The sequence below is a fragment of the Toxorhynchites rutilus genome, chromosome 2 (assembly GCF_029784135.1).
Source record: "Toxorhynchites rutilus septentrionalis strain SRP chromosome 2, ASM2978413v1, whole genome shotgun sequence".
In the NCBI taxonomy this organism is placed as follows: domain Eukaryota; kingdom Metazoa; phylum Arthropoda; class Insecta; order Diptera; family Culicidae; genus Toxorhynchites; species Toxorhynchites rutilus.
The window spans coordinates 59369500-59383931 of NC_073745.1; the positions used below are offsets into that span (position 1 = coordinate 59369500).

The following is a 14432-nucleotide window of genomic DNA, read 5'->3' on the forward strand; positions in this document are numbered from 1 at the left end:
TTTTCGAAACGAGTGATTTTTGTTCGTTTCGACCAAGGCGCCTCTATACATACCAGGTGAAACAATCATATGAAATGCACGTTCAGCCATATTAGAATTGCTGTCGGTATTGTTTACAAACAGCATCAGAACGCTGCCGGCGACGATGCTTATTCGAACGATGCCTACTATGTTCGGGTTTCGCGAATTTATGTGAAAAAGAAGGGATGATTTTGTAGAATTTCATTCTCATGTCCACTACTTTCGCATGTGAAAATGCAAGAATGGCGTAGTTTCACGAATCGCCATTTTCATATATGAGTATTTATATTTGTAGAAATAATAATTATTTAATTTACTTGTGTTACAGTTTAAAATGCCACAGATTGATGTTTGGTGAAAACTGCTCCGATGTGGGTTCGAACTCCGGTCGTCTGGATTATCATCCACCAGCTATCTCGCGCGGCTATCTGAAATTTAATTCAACAGCGGTTAAAACTCATACATATGATTCGATAGGTGACCGGAATAAATCGCCACAGTAAACAACTGCAACAGAAACAACCGCTTAGAAAAAGTGTAGTAGGCTAGAAATATTTGGCGCGGGAAAAACATCATGTGCCTCACATTTCTATTATAAATTTATTCTCTTGTTCTCGTTTTTCGAAATTTATTCTGAGGACAATGTAATGGGGACGAAGTCCCCATTTGGCGAGGATAAGGAATCGAGGCGGCCCATGCCGCCAAGATGACGCAATCCGAGTCCACCGCCGACCCGCCGTCGGAAGCGGCGGTGTCTCGCACGCAAACCTGGGATCCACTGATTGCCCGGTTAGTTTGAAACATAGGATACGATCCTTTAGCAATGTCCGACCGAGCTCTAGCGAGCGTCGGACGGTATACGTCTGCCCGGGGCGTTACGTTTGCCTGGGGCGATACGTTTGCCCGGTTAATTCTTGTTTTGAAATACAATACCGCGCCACAATATTTATAGCCTACTACACATTTTATAAGCGGTGGTTTCTGTTGCAGTCGTTTTCTGTGGCGATTTATTCCGGGAACCGATTCGATATGATATAACCTAATAATTCTATGCAGTAGGATCAGTCATTCCTGGTTGCCGATTTCATTATTTAACTATGTTCCAAAGAAAAGGATCTTTGATTTCCCTATCATAGAAACCAAATATATAATATCATTGAACTGGAAGAAAAAAAATGAATATCAATGAAACTATCTTAATTTTAAATTATTTTTATTACAATTTTCCCTGTACAATTTGTTTTCACAAGCATATCCAACTAAATTCTGAGTACTATTTTAATAAATATAATAAATCAATCTGGCAACCAAATTCGATGTGGTGTATATATGGCGTTCAATAGCGTAGTTCATTTCGTTTTGCTGCATGTTCCATTGCCGTTGTTTTTTCATCGAACATCAGCAATTTCGAGTGCATTTCATCATTTCGAGTGCATCCGCATTTCATTGACATTTCAATATGATGTAATATGTTCTTTATTAGGATCTAATATGATTTACTGTTTCATGATTTTCTTCAGCATGCAACACGATTTACTACAGTACTGGTTCGATTAAAATTATTCGCTTATACGACACACAAACTGCATCAGCGTAATATACGCATATGATGCGGATTAAATATATTTTACGACAATGTACATCATAAAATCGATGTTTATTATACCGAATTGCGACATAATTTGATAATGGTATATAAAATCGAGTTTCTACATTTTATGCGATTTCAAATATACACGATACATACTTTGATTGATATTATATGCGATTATGATTTATTCTGATTTCTTGTAAGACTTAGAACGTGCAAAATTATACGATTTAATGTTTGCTGGGCTGTCATACATTTATACTAGCGCCTTGGTTTCGACCACTTTTACCATTCAAGTGCGCTACACATACAGCGTCACCGTCCCGTCAACTATTCTCTTGAGCGGACCTTACACGGTCAAATTTATTGACAATATGATGACATTTGAGAGCATAATGACAGCTGAACATGGCCGACAACGCAGAAATCCGGATTTTCTGATTTTCGGGCATCAATATCGTGACGTTTCATATGGATGCATGATGATGACGTTTTACCTCACGGACTTCCAGACTGAGTTGCCAGATTTGCAAGCGGACATTTAATGTTTGTTAGTCTTTTTTGCGATTGCAATTAAAATTAATAAACTTCTGAAATTGTAGGAATCATAAATGAAAGCTTTCGGTTTGGAAAACTGATACAGTAATTTACATTTAATGCGACATGCCGAGGAACCACTCAGTGTCGCATTGGAGGCGATTTGACCTGTAATTGGACATTGAAGATGAGAGTGGTACAGCGTCGACGTCTGGCGGCGAATTTCAATGTGGGGCCATAATTTGGGCCCGAACTCGATGTTTACAAAAATGTCTAACTAAACGTGTCGCATACAATTAGAAAAATGTCGCATTAAATGTAAATTACTGTACCTAAAATAGCAAAATACAGTACTTTTCGCGATACAAATCGAAACCTCAAAGTAAACTGACAATGTGATGGTGAGAGAGTGAATGTCATTTTTTGCGCTAGCGAGCGGGGTCTAAGTTGTGTGTTTCTTCACACTCCGCTATAAAATTTGGAGAATGAGAAGATCTGGGAAAATCACAGGTGAAAAAAAATCACGTGTTAATTGAAGTTACAGTAGAATCCCGATTATCCACGAATAGTCGGGATGATGTTTAAACATAGAAACTATATTTTATCAATACAGAAATAGATACAGATACAGATAATCGAGGTACAGATACAGATACAGATAATCAGGGTTCTACTGTCATAGTCTTATTTATCGAATAAAAACATTTGCTTGCAGATAATATATTTTATATTTTCGCAATCTAAAATAATCTGGCATCCCTGAAACTGAAAGGATCAGTCTGTATTTGTGAAGCGAGTATTATGATGTGTTTTTGAGAAGGAAAAACGAGTTTTAAAGTGTAAATTATTAATGAAAATTAACTTTTCCAAATCAAATTAGTATTCTATGTGAATGCAAATCACTTTTTTTCTGCAAGTGGTGAGAAAATCCCATACAAAAATTGTATCTGAAACTGACGTTATATAATAATAATAAATTTTAGTAGGAATATCTGAAAATTCATAGAAAATAGGTTAAGTCAGAGTTAGGACTACGCGCTTCAACTAATTAAATAATACCAAGTAGATATTTTCATTCAAATTTTACCAATTGAAAATTGCCTTTTAGCCTTCTAATCTGATGGAGAATAGTTTGGATCCCAAACACGAATGTCGCCACTAGCCATCGCGGATATTTTCGTTGTCTCGGGTTGAGGGCGATATTGACCGTGTAAGGTGGCAAAATATTGATTGAGGTTAGATCGGATGTCGAAAGCCTAGCTGTCACGATATTGAAGACACTTATTGTCAATCAGTTTGATCGTGTAAGGTGCCCATTACACGGTCAAATTTATTGACAATATGATGACATTTGAGAGCATAATGACAGCTGAACATGGCCGACAACGCAGAAATCCGGATTTTCTGATTTTCGGGCTTCAATATCGTGACATTTCATATGGATGCATGATGTTGACGTTTTACCTCACGGACTTCCAGACTGAGTTGCCAGATATACAAGCGCACATTTAATTTTTGTTAGTCTTTTTTGCGATTGCAATTAAAATTCACGAACCACTGAAATTGTAGGAATCGTAAATGGAAGCTTTTGGTTTGGAAAACCGATACTTTGAATAGCAAAATACGGTACTTTTCACGATACAAATCAAAACTTCAAAGTAAACTGACAAAGTGATGGTGAGAGAGTGGATGAAACTTAACGTTTTAGGAATTTTTTAACGTTGAACTCGGTCATTCTTTGCGCTAGTGCGCGGGTTGTGTGTTTCTTCACACTCCGCTATAAAATTTGGATAATGAGAAGATCTTGGAAAAGCACAGATGAAAAAACATCATGTGTTACTTCAAGCTACAGTAGAATCCCGATTATCCGCGGAATAGTTGGGCAAACTCACCGCGATTAACGAAAATCGCGGATGACCCATTAAAGGATAAAAAACATGCAAACACAAAAAGAGATGTTTCAACATATAAACTATGTTCTATCAATACAGAAATCAATCAATTATCCATCTATAAGGTCGTGTACACCAGTGGCTAAATAATGTAAAAGCCATGATCACAACAAAAGAGCATGGGCCTACCACTCACTAACAAATTCCGGAAAGGCCTATTGATTTACTATGGAACTCGCAGTCACGAATAATCCGCAGGGCGGATCACCCGCTCGCGGATAATCGGGGTTCTACTGTCATAGTCTCATTTATGGAATAAAAACATTTGCTTGCAGATAAAATAACCTGCATATATTTTCGCAAACTAAAATAATCTGGCATCTCTGAAACTGAAAGGAACAGTCTGTATTTGTGAAACGAGTATTATGATGTATTTTTGAGAAGAAAAACCGAATTCTAAAGTGTAAATTATGAATGAAAATTAACTTTTACAAATCAAATTAGTATTCTATGTGAATGCAAATCACTTTTTTCCTGCAAGTGGTGAGAAAATCTCATACAAAAATTATGTCTGAAATTGACGTTATATTATAATAATACATTTTAGTAGGAATATCTGAAAATTCAGGGGAAATAGGTTAAGTTAAGGTTAGGACTACGCGCTTCAACTAATTGAATAATACCAAGTAGATATTTTCATTCAAATTTTACCAATTGAAAATTACCTTATAGCCTTCTAATCTGATAGAGAATAGTTTGGATCCCAAACTCAAATGTCGCCACTAGCCATCGCGGATATTTTCGTTGTCTCGGGTTGAGGGCGATATTGACCGTGTAAGGTGGAAAAATATTGATTGAGGTTAGATCAGATGTTGAAAGCCTAGCTGTCACGATATTGAAGACACTTATTGTCAATCCGGTTGATCGTGTAAGGTGCCCATTGGACTTATTTTGCCGACGTCAAAGTTGCCGGTGATTGTGTGTGTGAATGCTACCATACGATTCCCATGGGAGAATATTTGACATTTCATTCCTTCACGTTGACTTCACGGTGCACTTAAGGATCTCGAAGTGAGCCCGAAACGAGTGAAACGAATAAAGGCCCATTTATACGTTGCTAGTAGCTGACTTGACAGTGAGCAGCTACTGGGCCGGTGAACTCGCTTAACAATTGGTTGACTCGCCTTGTCCGTTCACACAGTGTGAGCTGCTGACGAGAAACTAGATACTACTGCATTGGCTTACCAGGGATGCCAGATAATTTGAAAATATCCATCAAATAGTCAGAAACAGCAATCAGGCCGTATTTGACAGATGATTGATCCGAAATCGACTTCTCTATTGGCAGTTTTCGTCTCAGGTTTTCAGTTGCATTTATTTTATTTAGTTGCACAATTTTATCGCGAAATACACGCTGACCGTGTATAAAAATACTTTGTACTGAATTTCTTCGAACTGAAGGTACTATCCGAAAAAGCAGAAAGGCAAAAGGATTTGGGCCAAGAATTGGATGCAAGGAAAAGGAGCAACAAATAAAATTTTGAAGGCACTCTACGATGATGACCCTCTAGAGTACATAGCAGTGTTGAGAAAAACACCTGAATAAGTGGAAACACTGTTGGATTTCATTGGTCCAAAGACACAAAGCCAAGCTACACTCATGAGGTACGCTATACCTGCAAGAGTGAAATTAAAAAACGATATTTTTAGAATCTCGAAAGCATTCATAGCTAAGATAATTCCAGAAGTATGTAATTCTATAAATGGCAATTTAAAAGATATTTTTAAATTTTATTTATTTCACCTTGCCAGCAGCTTCGTGTACCAATTTATGAAATAAAAATGATTGTTAATTTGCGGGTGCAATAAATACGCGTCCAAAATTAAAATAATGAATGAAAATGTACTTTTTTAAATCGAATATGTAGTCTGTTTCCTAGAACAATACTTTGTTTGCAAGTCGTGAGTGAATTTTGAATGAAAATTGTGCCTGATAATGATTTTATATTAGAGATTCTCAAGAAAACTATATCAAAATAACAACGATTTCGTTTAGAAATAAGTTTTAGTGTGAAACTAATTTCATATCCAGATGTCGACACCGTACCGTTGTCATCACGGATACATTTCATTTCGTTTCCACCGTGAAGTGTATTCGAGAATCGGGCCCTATATGTTTTTTTTACAATTTGCATGTTCCCAAAAACGTGTTACTTTTACATAGGATACGGATACCGAATAGGATACAGAAAAGTTAACTTTAAGTCTTAATTTAAATTGCAAAAGTGTGTTCATTCTAGCGAATTGGGGGGTGAGCGGATAATATGGGTTTACAAAAGGAATAAGCTCACTTTAAAAATAAAAATTATTAATTAAATTTTTTTTTCCCAAATCAAATTACATGCAAACCTTTCCCTATCCCCTGCATAAAAAAGTCGCATGAAAAAAATTGTGCAAAACTTCACCAGCAGCTTTAAAAAATCGTGTTCGGTACACATTTCGAAAAGAAACTTTTTGTGTGCGGTAGATAGGGACCGCATGAGAAAAGGTTTCTCCCAAGAAAATAACCCAAATCCACGCCATTCACCGTTCAATTCCCTTTTGTTTCCCTACTTTGCGATGGGACACTTTGCCTTCTCGGTTCCCAGCAAACATTAAATCGCATAACAAGCGTATATATAACATCATATGCCCTAAAATTTGGTTGGCACATAATGCGCCTAACTGGCATATCCATGCAAAAGTGGAGGCCATATACATACATGGCAAATGCTTACCGAATTTGTTTGGATGAATATGCAACTTTGACCGGCTATAATAGCGATTATGTTGAAATTGAATTGCGATCTAATATGAATATATTCATGAATTGTCAAAGCGCCAAATACGACTTTTGCCATACTCATATACGATTTATTACAGACATAAAAAAAACAAATGGCGCAAAATATTTTCGTTAAATGTTTATTATAACCTCACGAATCACCATTTTTATATATGAGTATTTATGTTCGTAGAAATAATAATTGAATGATTGACTTATGTTGGGAGTGGAATATGAATGTTTAAAATGACACAGATTGATGTTTGGTGAAAACTGCTCCAATGTGGGTTCGAACTCCGGTCGTCTGGATTATCATCCACCAGCTATCTCGCGCGGCTATCTGAAATTTAATTCAACAGCGGTTAAAACTTTCGCGTGCATCAGCATTTCATTGACATTTCAATATGATGTAATATGTTCTTTATTAGGATCTAATATGATTTACTGTTTCATGATTTTCTTCAGCATGCAACGCGATTTACTACAGTACTGAATCGATTTAAATTATACGCTTATACGACACACAAACTGCATCAGCGTAATATACGCATATGATGCGGATTAAATATATTTTACGACAATGTACATCATAACATTGATGTTTATTATACCGAATTGCGACTTAATTTGATGATGATACATAAAATTGTGTTTTTATATTTTATGCGATTTCAAATATACAAGATACATACTTTGATTGATATTATATGCGATTATGATTTATTCTGATTTCTTGTAAGACTTAGTACGTGCAAAATTATACGATTTAATGTTTGCTGGGTTGCGCGTGGCTGTTTTGTGAAATGCATATGAACCATCGCAAAAACTAAATGGACGCACAAAAAAAAATTCGCACAAAAACAGATTTTACTGTAGTATTCTATGTAAATGAAAATCATTTTTGCTTGCAAGTGATGAGAAAATATCCTACAAAAATTGTGTCTAAAGATAATTTTATATTATATAATGGAAACGTTGGTTTTGTTGATATCTGAAAATTTATAGAAAACAGTTGAAATTAGGGTCAGGACAACGTGCTTAAAAATCATAAAAAAAATTTCATACAAATTTTAGCAATTTAAAACTGCCTCCGGGCAACTAATCTGATAGAGAATAGTTTGCTCCATACAAACTAATGTTATATCCAGATACCGCCATATCGACATCGTCATCGTGAATTGTCAGTATCGCTTCCCAAATTCGGAAAACGAAGTTCAATTTCGTCAACGAAAGTAATTAAGGTATAATATTTTCCAAATACTCCTTGACCCCAAACGAACCGTCAATTTGAAAACAAAGTTCGTTCAGTTTGCTTATCCATGCTGATTACGTTTGAGTGACGCTCGTTTCCAGCCCTGAAACGAACACTCAATGCATCTGCACCGAGCAAGTTACTTTATAGGCAGGTAACCGCAATCCTAACTTTTCGGCTGAGTTAGTGGTGGAAAAATATTAAATTCGTTATTGTGTCGCTCTGCTTGGCCATTCTCAACGAACTAACCTTCGGTATAGTGTGTGAGAACAGCTGTACCTCTGCCCCATAAACATTGCACCAACTCGCGGCAGTGTGTGCGTGTGCTTGTGTGTTTTCTTGCACAGAGTTTGACAGCTAATCCTATTAGAATCGCATCCGAAAAAAAAATCTCGTTCTCGTGTAGTGCTGCGCCCGGAAAAGTTCTGATTCAGATTCTTTTCTTCCCGTTTGTCGGTTTAGTGTATATCAGTGGTGTTAAAATGTGTCTTTTCTACTAAAAACGTGACTGAATTAAGTGCAAATCAAACCACACACACTGTTGTTTGGCTGCAGGTAATTTATTTTGTTCTGTTCCATCTACATTCACATTTGCTCTGCGGCACTTTTACCGATGGCCGATGGGAAATGCTTTTTTTCTGGGATAAAATTTCTGTTCTATCTGAGGTTCTGAATGGCTCACTGAACAGATCAGGAAGAGAAATTACTTGTATGTTCAATTGGGGGAAGTGGGTTGTGATGGCTCTGCCCGTATGGTCGGTTGGCTGTCGGGAAAAATTTGCTTCATTTCTAACCAAGAGCAACAATATCACACACCTGGGGTGACTGCAAAATATCAGAAATAGCGGAGAATGTTGTGCAATAACATTAGCAATTATTCAGCGCACCTGAAGGTCAGAAGATAACGATTTGCTCGATTGGAAAGTAAACAGATTTCTTTATGTTTACGCGCCACGAGAAAAGGTATTTAAATGGGAGAGTAACAGAGAATGTCGCCATATTGCTGAGGTATAATTGATTTATTGGAATAATTACGGGATATTCTAGGAGCTGGTTCAGAAAGCTTTTTTGCTTGTATCTTATTCAATTGCAAATTTCTTCGAATGTCTGGCGTTTGTTTCAATTTCTATTTATTGGAAATACACTATTGTTATCAAAATCGAGAAGCCCACCAGTGAATCCCTTATCAGCATATTATATTATGTAGCTACATTTGCGAACATATGTATACCATCTAGCTGGATCTGAAATTGAGAGGATAGTCACGTTGGTAGTCTTGAGTTTAGAGTTCCGTTTGCGAGTTTCATTTAGATGCAACAAATATTTTTCAAAAAATTCAAATTATTAATCAAAACGAACTTTTCTGTATCAGATAAGTGTTCTATGTAAAGGAGTTCCTCTAGGTTGCAGGTGGTGAAAAACCATGAACGAAAATTATGTCTGATAACGTTATATTAAGTAACTCCACGGCCCAATCACCCAAAAAACGACCGATTTTGAGGCGGCCTTCCGATTTTTAAAATCTTGTAGGGTAAATGATGTTGGTTTGTCTGATATAGGGTATTTTCACGCAACTAATAAATGCAAATCGATTTTCATAAAAATTAAATGCAATCAAGACGAGTTTGGATTTGTTGAAAAACCACAAGTTTCTATTTTAATAATACCATAAGGTCGTTTAATTTTTCAATTTTTTAATGTTTTCAAACGATTTTTTTTTCAAAGAGAAATTATGATCATGGTTTGTCGGGCTTTGAAAATCACCATTTTTGAACGAATATGATCGAATTCTCAAGTAGATATTGCATTTCTCATTTTACTGAGTTTACTGCCATAAAACTGGTCCATTCATAATTTAGGTTTTTTTAGAATATTGATTTTTCTTGGTTATTTTGAAGGTGAACAGCACTCAACACAGAGAAACATTATATCTGCTACGCGCGAAGAACACCATAAACAAACTACAACGTCCTAAGCGGACGCCATAGTAACCAACATCAGTGCATTGGACAAAACATGATCAGAACTGAAGCATGTCAAAAATTTAATTTAAATAAAAATTATTGTGAACTCATATCATCAACATTTTATCCAGATTCATCGTTTTCGTTTCGTTTAACAGGTCTTGGAGACGGTAATGAGGTGTTATTCTCAGAAGATTCGTTTCAAGATATTTTTGTATGATGATTTTTTGTCTGTTTACGTTTCGATAACTCCTAAATGATCTGATCTCATCCTCGGGACTAAGCAAGTGTACCCCCTCTCAGACTACCATCCCTGAAGACAGTTCTAAGTTTGTTCTCAATCTCAATGAGAATAGTTGATTGCTGATTGTATGAACCACTTACTCTTAATCGATCAGCATTATAATTATTTCAATATTCTTACAAAAATCTCATTATAACATAACAGTTATCAGATTTTCTTTCAGCTTCCTTGTAGAAAACACGATACACTGTTAAATAGAATATTTATTCTAAACGAAAAACTTAATATTCGTTCAGAATTTGCCGTTTCTCTTAATTTTGAATTTGCTAATAAAGAGGCGAATATCCGGCCTTGAAGCTGTTGGCTCAAATGAGGGGCGCGTTGACACTAAGGAGCTGTCCACATACCACGTGGATAACTTTAGGGGGGTAGGGGTTACGGAAATGTCCACGCTTGTCCACGGTGATGGGGGGAGGGAGTATAGACAATGTCCACGTGGACACTTTAAATAAATCATTTTCAAAAAGTACACTTTTTTTAAACAATTTCAAAAAATTTCTGCCACCGTGAGTACTTTGTATTTGTAAATGAAAGGATTCTTCTTCTTCTTCTTTTTGGCTTTAAGAGGGTTTAAACTTTGAAAGGATTGAATAGTCTGAGAGACCTACCCGTCCGAACATTCATATTTTTCTCATATCGTTGAAGTCCTTCACTAGAATTTGTATTCTGCAAAAAAAAACTGATGAAATGAGTTCATTCAATCTATTTCCATTGGAAGTAGATAAACAAATCGACATTTCATATCATTCGCGACTGAATTTGCGTAAATCGATATCACTATATTATCTTAAATATCGATATAATCTTAAATATTAGGCTGTCAAAAAAGTCCTGCGGTATTTCCGCGAGGTGTCGTTGTAAGCGCGTAGTTCTAGTTGTATTCATTGTATCGAGTCATACTATAGCTTGTTGGAAAGGTATTTTTGCGCGCTATAATAGCCCTTGACAGTGTTTTGTTTGGTTAAGTCGTTCGTGAGTTATAGTGTCGCAAATATGGAGCAAAATAAAAAGAAAATCCGACATATTTTACAGTACTACTATGACAAAGGCAAAAATGCATCTCAAGCTGCCAATTAAATTTGTGCAGTTTATGGACCCGATACAGTTTCCATTTCCACCGCACAACGATGGTTTCAACGTTTTCGTTCTGGTGTAGAGGTCGTCGAAGATGCGCCACGCTCCGGAAGGCCTGTCGTCGAAAAGTGCGACAAAATCGCTGAATTAGCCGAGAAAGACCGGCATAGTAGCAGCCGTAGCATCGGCCAAGAGCTGAGGATAAGTCATCAAACCGTTATTAACCATTTGAAGAAGCTTGGATTCACAAAGAAGCTCGATGTATGGGTGCCACACACGTTGACGCAAAAAAACATCTTTGACCGTATCGACGCATGTGAATCGCTGCTGAATCGCAACAAAATCGACCCGTTTCTGAAGCGGATGGTGACTGGCGATGAAAAGTGGGTCACTTACGACAACGTGAAGCGCAAACGGTTGTGGTCGAGGCCCGCTGAAGCGGCTCAGACGGTGGCCAAGCCCTCATTAACGACCAAGAAGGTTCTGTTGTGTGTTTGGTGGGGTTGTCAAGGAATAATCTATTTTGAGCTGCTTCCCTATGGCCAAACGCTCAATTCGGACCTGTACTGCCAACAACTGGACCGGTTGAAGGTAGCACTCATGAAGAAGAGGCCATCTTTGATAAACAGAGGCCGCATTGTCTTCCATCAGGATAACGCCAGGCCACACACTTTTTGGTGACGCGCCAGAAGCTCCGGAAGCTCGGATGGAAGGTTCTTTTGCATCCGCCGTATAGTCCGGACCTTGCACCAAGTGACTACCACCTGTTTTAGTCCATGGTCAGAAGATAGCCACAAAAGAGGCCTGTGAAAATTGGCTATCCGAGTTTTTTTGCCAATAAGGAAGCGAGCTTCTATAACAGGGGTATTATGAAGTTGGCATCTCGTTGGGAACAAGTCATCGAACAAAACGGCGCATATTTGACTTAAAACAGATGATTGTAACTAATTTTATAAACAAATGAAAATTCCAAAAAAATACCGCAGGACTTTTTTGTCAGCCTAATATTATTTCGTTCAAAATTATTAATTCTTCTAGTATTATATACATGGTACTACATATCATTAAATCTTAATCATCATATTTTCATAGAACATTCAACGTTTTTGACTATACACGTACTCTTATACTGCTGTACATTTCAATTTTTAACAGTTCAGAGATAGTATTATAATTTATGGTGATTATTATACGAGGGCATTCCGATAAGTGCTGTGCGACTTTTTTTTTTGTTTCCAAACTTGAAAAAGTCACTCGCCGGGCAGAAATTTGAGTCGAATGAGGAGGTCATCGCCGCCACGGAGGCCTACTTTGCAGACCTCGAGAAAACGTATTTTTCAGATGGATTAAAGAAGTTGGAGCATCGCTGAGTCAAGTGTAACGAGCTGAAAGGAGACTATGTTGAGAAATGAATCGCCACTTTTCCAAATTTTTTGTTTTTTTTTGACGTAGGATTACGTCTTTCGGGAACATATTGGGGTACAAATTGAAAATCGAAAATCGAGTACATCGTGAAAATTGTCCAATTTCAAACGCTTATTGCTCAGTCAATTCATGATGGATTGATGAAATTTTTGCGTCAATCGATTTCGGCACTCCATAACAATTTTTTATATTGAAGAAAATAATATATGTGATGAAACTAACTATCGAACAATTAAAAAATCTCAACCCTATCCTAACGGAAATACCCACTTCTGAATGGTCGATATTGACGACAAATGCGGCGGGTCCCTAACAGAGACATCAAAACCAAGCTGCCTGGGAGAAATCGACATTGCAAATACATAAAAGTAGGGGGAACTCTTGTTCCTACCGAGATGTGTTCCCTAACAGAGACATCAAAACCAAGCTGCCTGGGGGAAATAGGCATTGCAATTACATGAAAGTAGGGGAAGCTTTTGTTCCTACCGAAATGTATTCCCTAACAGAGACATCTAAACCAAGGTGCCCAGGGGAAATCGGCATTGCAAATATATGCAAGTCGGGGGCATTTATATATTGCAAGTAAGGTGAGTGATACGACTAATTCTAGTAAATAAAATTTAAATTTGGAACTTAAGTGTTTGCTGTTTCATTAAATTTCATATCAATAACCGATCGTGTATTGCGAAAAATTTAGCACAATGTTAGAAAAAGTGATTTCCCATATGCTCTACATGTAGTATTAGGTTTTGTTAGTTCAATAAAAATTCGCATTGGGTTGAATAATCACTCAGAAAGTAAAAGTCATAGAAGAAAATTACCTTTTCCAAATCAATTATGTTTTCTCTATATTAAAGTAACATGTTTTTACTGGTGAGAAAAGTTGATAATTGTGTTCGGTATAGGTAATTATGTTTTATTTAATTGGTGAGTTTTTTTTTCTTTATTTCATCCATACATAACAACAACCAAACAAAACGGCCCTTTTCAGGGTCACCAAATAATTATCCAAGAGTTTAACGATGTAATTATCCAAACATATCCACAATCAAAAGATAACCTAACGGAATCCTACGTCAACTATGCGGTCGTGTCCCGGACACAACCCCTCTGTGACTTTTTTGTGTAGACTAAGTACTGCCCTCGTATGGTTTTCGATAACATTCTCCCAAAAAATGCTATGACGTGTTCGAAATGGAAGTGACAGTAAAGATTATTAAGTTTGATCAAACCAATAAAGTTCACCTTATTTTTCGATTAGATTCGGTTTTCGACGTGTTCAGATCTCACATGGAGTCGCAGGTGCTCCTGGACATCAATATAACATTTTGCAATAACTGCTTGACCGTCAGGAATGTTTTCACGATGATTGATGACGCAGATGGTGCTCTTGGTCGTGTTCCTGATCCATGTTAAAAACCTTGTTTAGCTTAGATAACCCTTTTGAAAATAAAGTACAGTCGCATTATAGTTGGAATTTGGACAGCTTCCAGTGTATATATAATTTTTAAAATAGATTCGGCCAGCCAGGTTAATTCGGTGCAGTAT

General features: G+C 36.9%; 1 protein-coding gene across 8 annotated transcripts in view; it reads left to right on the forward strand.

Moving 5' to 3' along the window:
- The first annotated feature begins 8474 nt into the window (after positions 1-8474).
- Positions 8475-14432, forward strand: part of LOC129764245 (single-stranded DNA-binding protein 3) — a 147689-nt gene continuing 141731 nt past the window's right edge. For 4 of the 8 annotated variants that reach the window (XM_055763139.1, XM_055763141.1, XM_055763142.1 and 1 more), the window contains exon 1: positions 8477-8672. The gene's annotated coding sequence lies outside the window, so the exon portion shown is untranslated. Of the gene's footprint in view, positions 8673-14432 lie in introns of all 8 variants that reach the window. The other 4 variants (XR_008741088.1, XM_055763143.1, XM_055763144.1 and 1 more) reach the window with 2 other exon arrangements.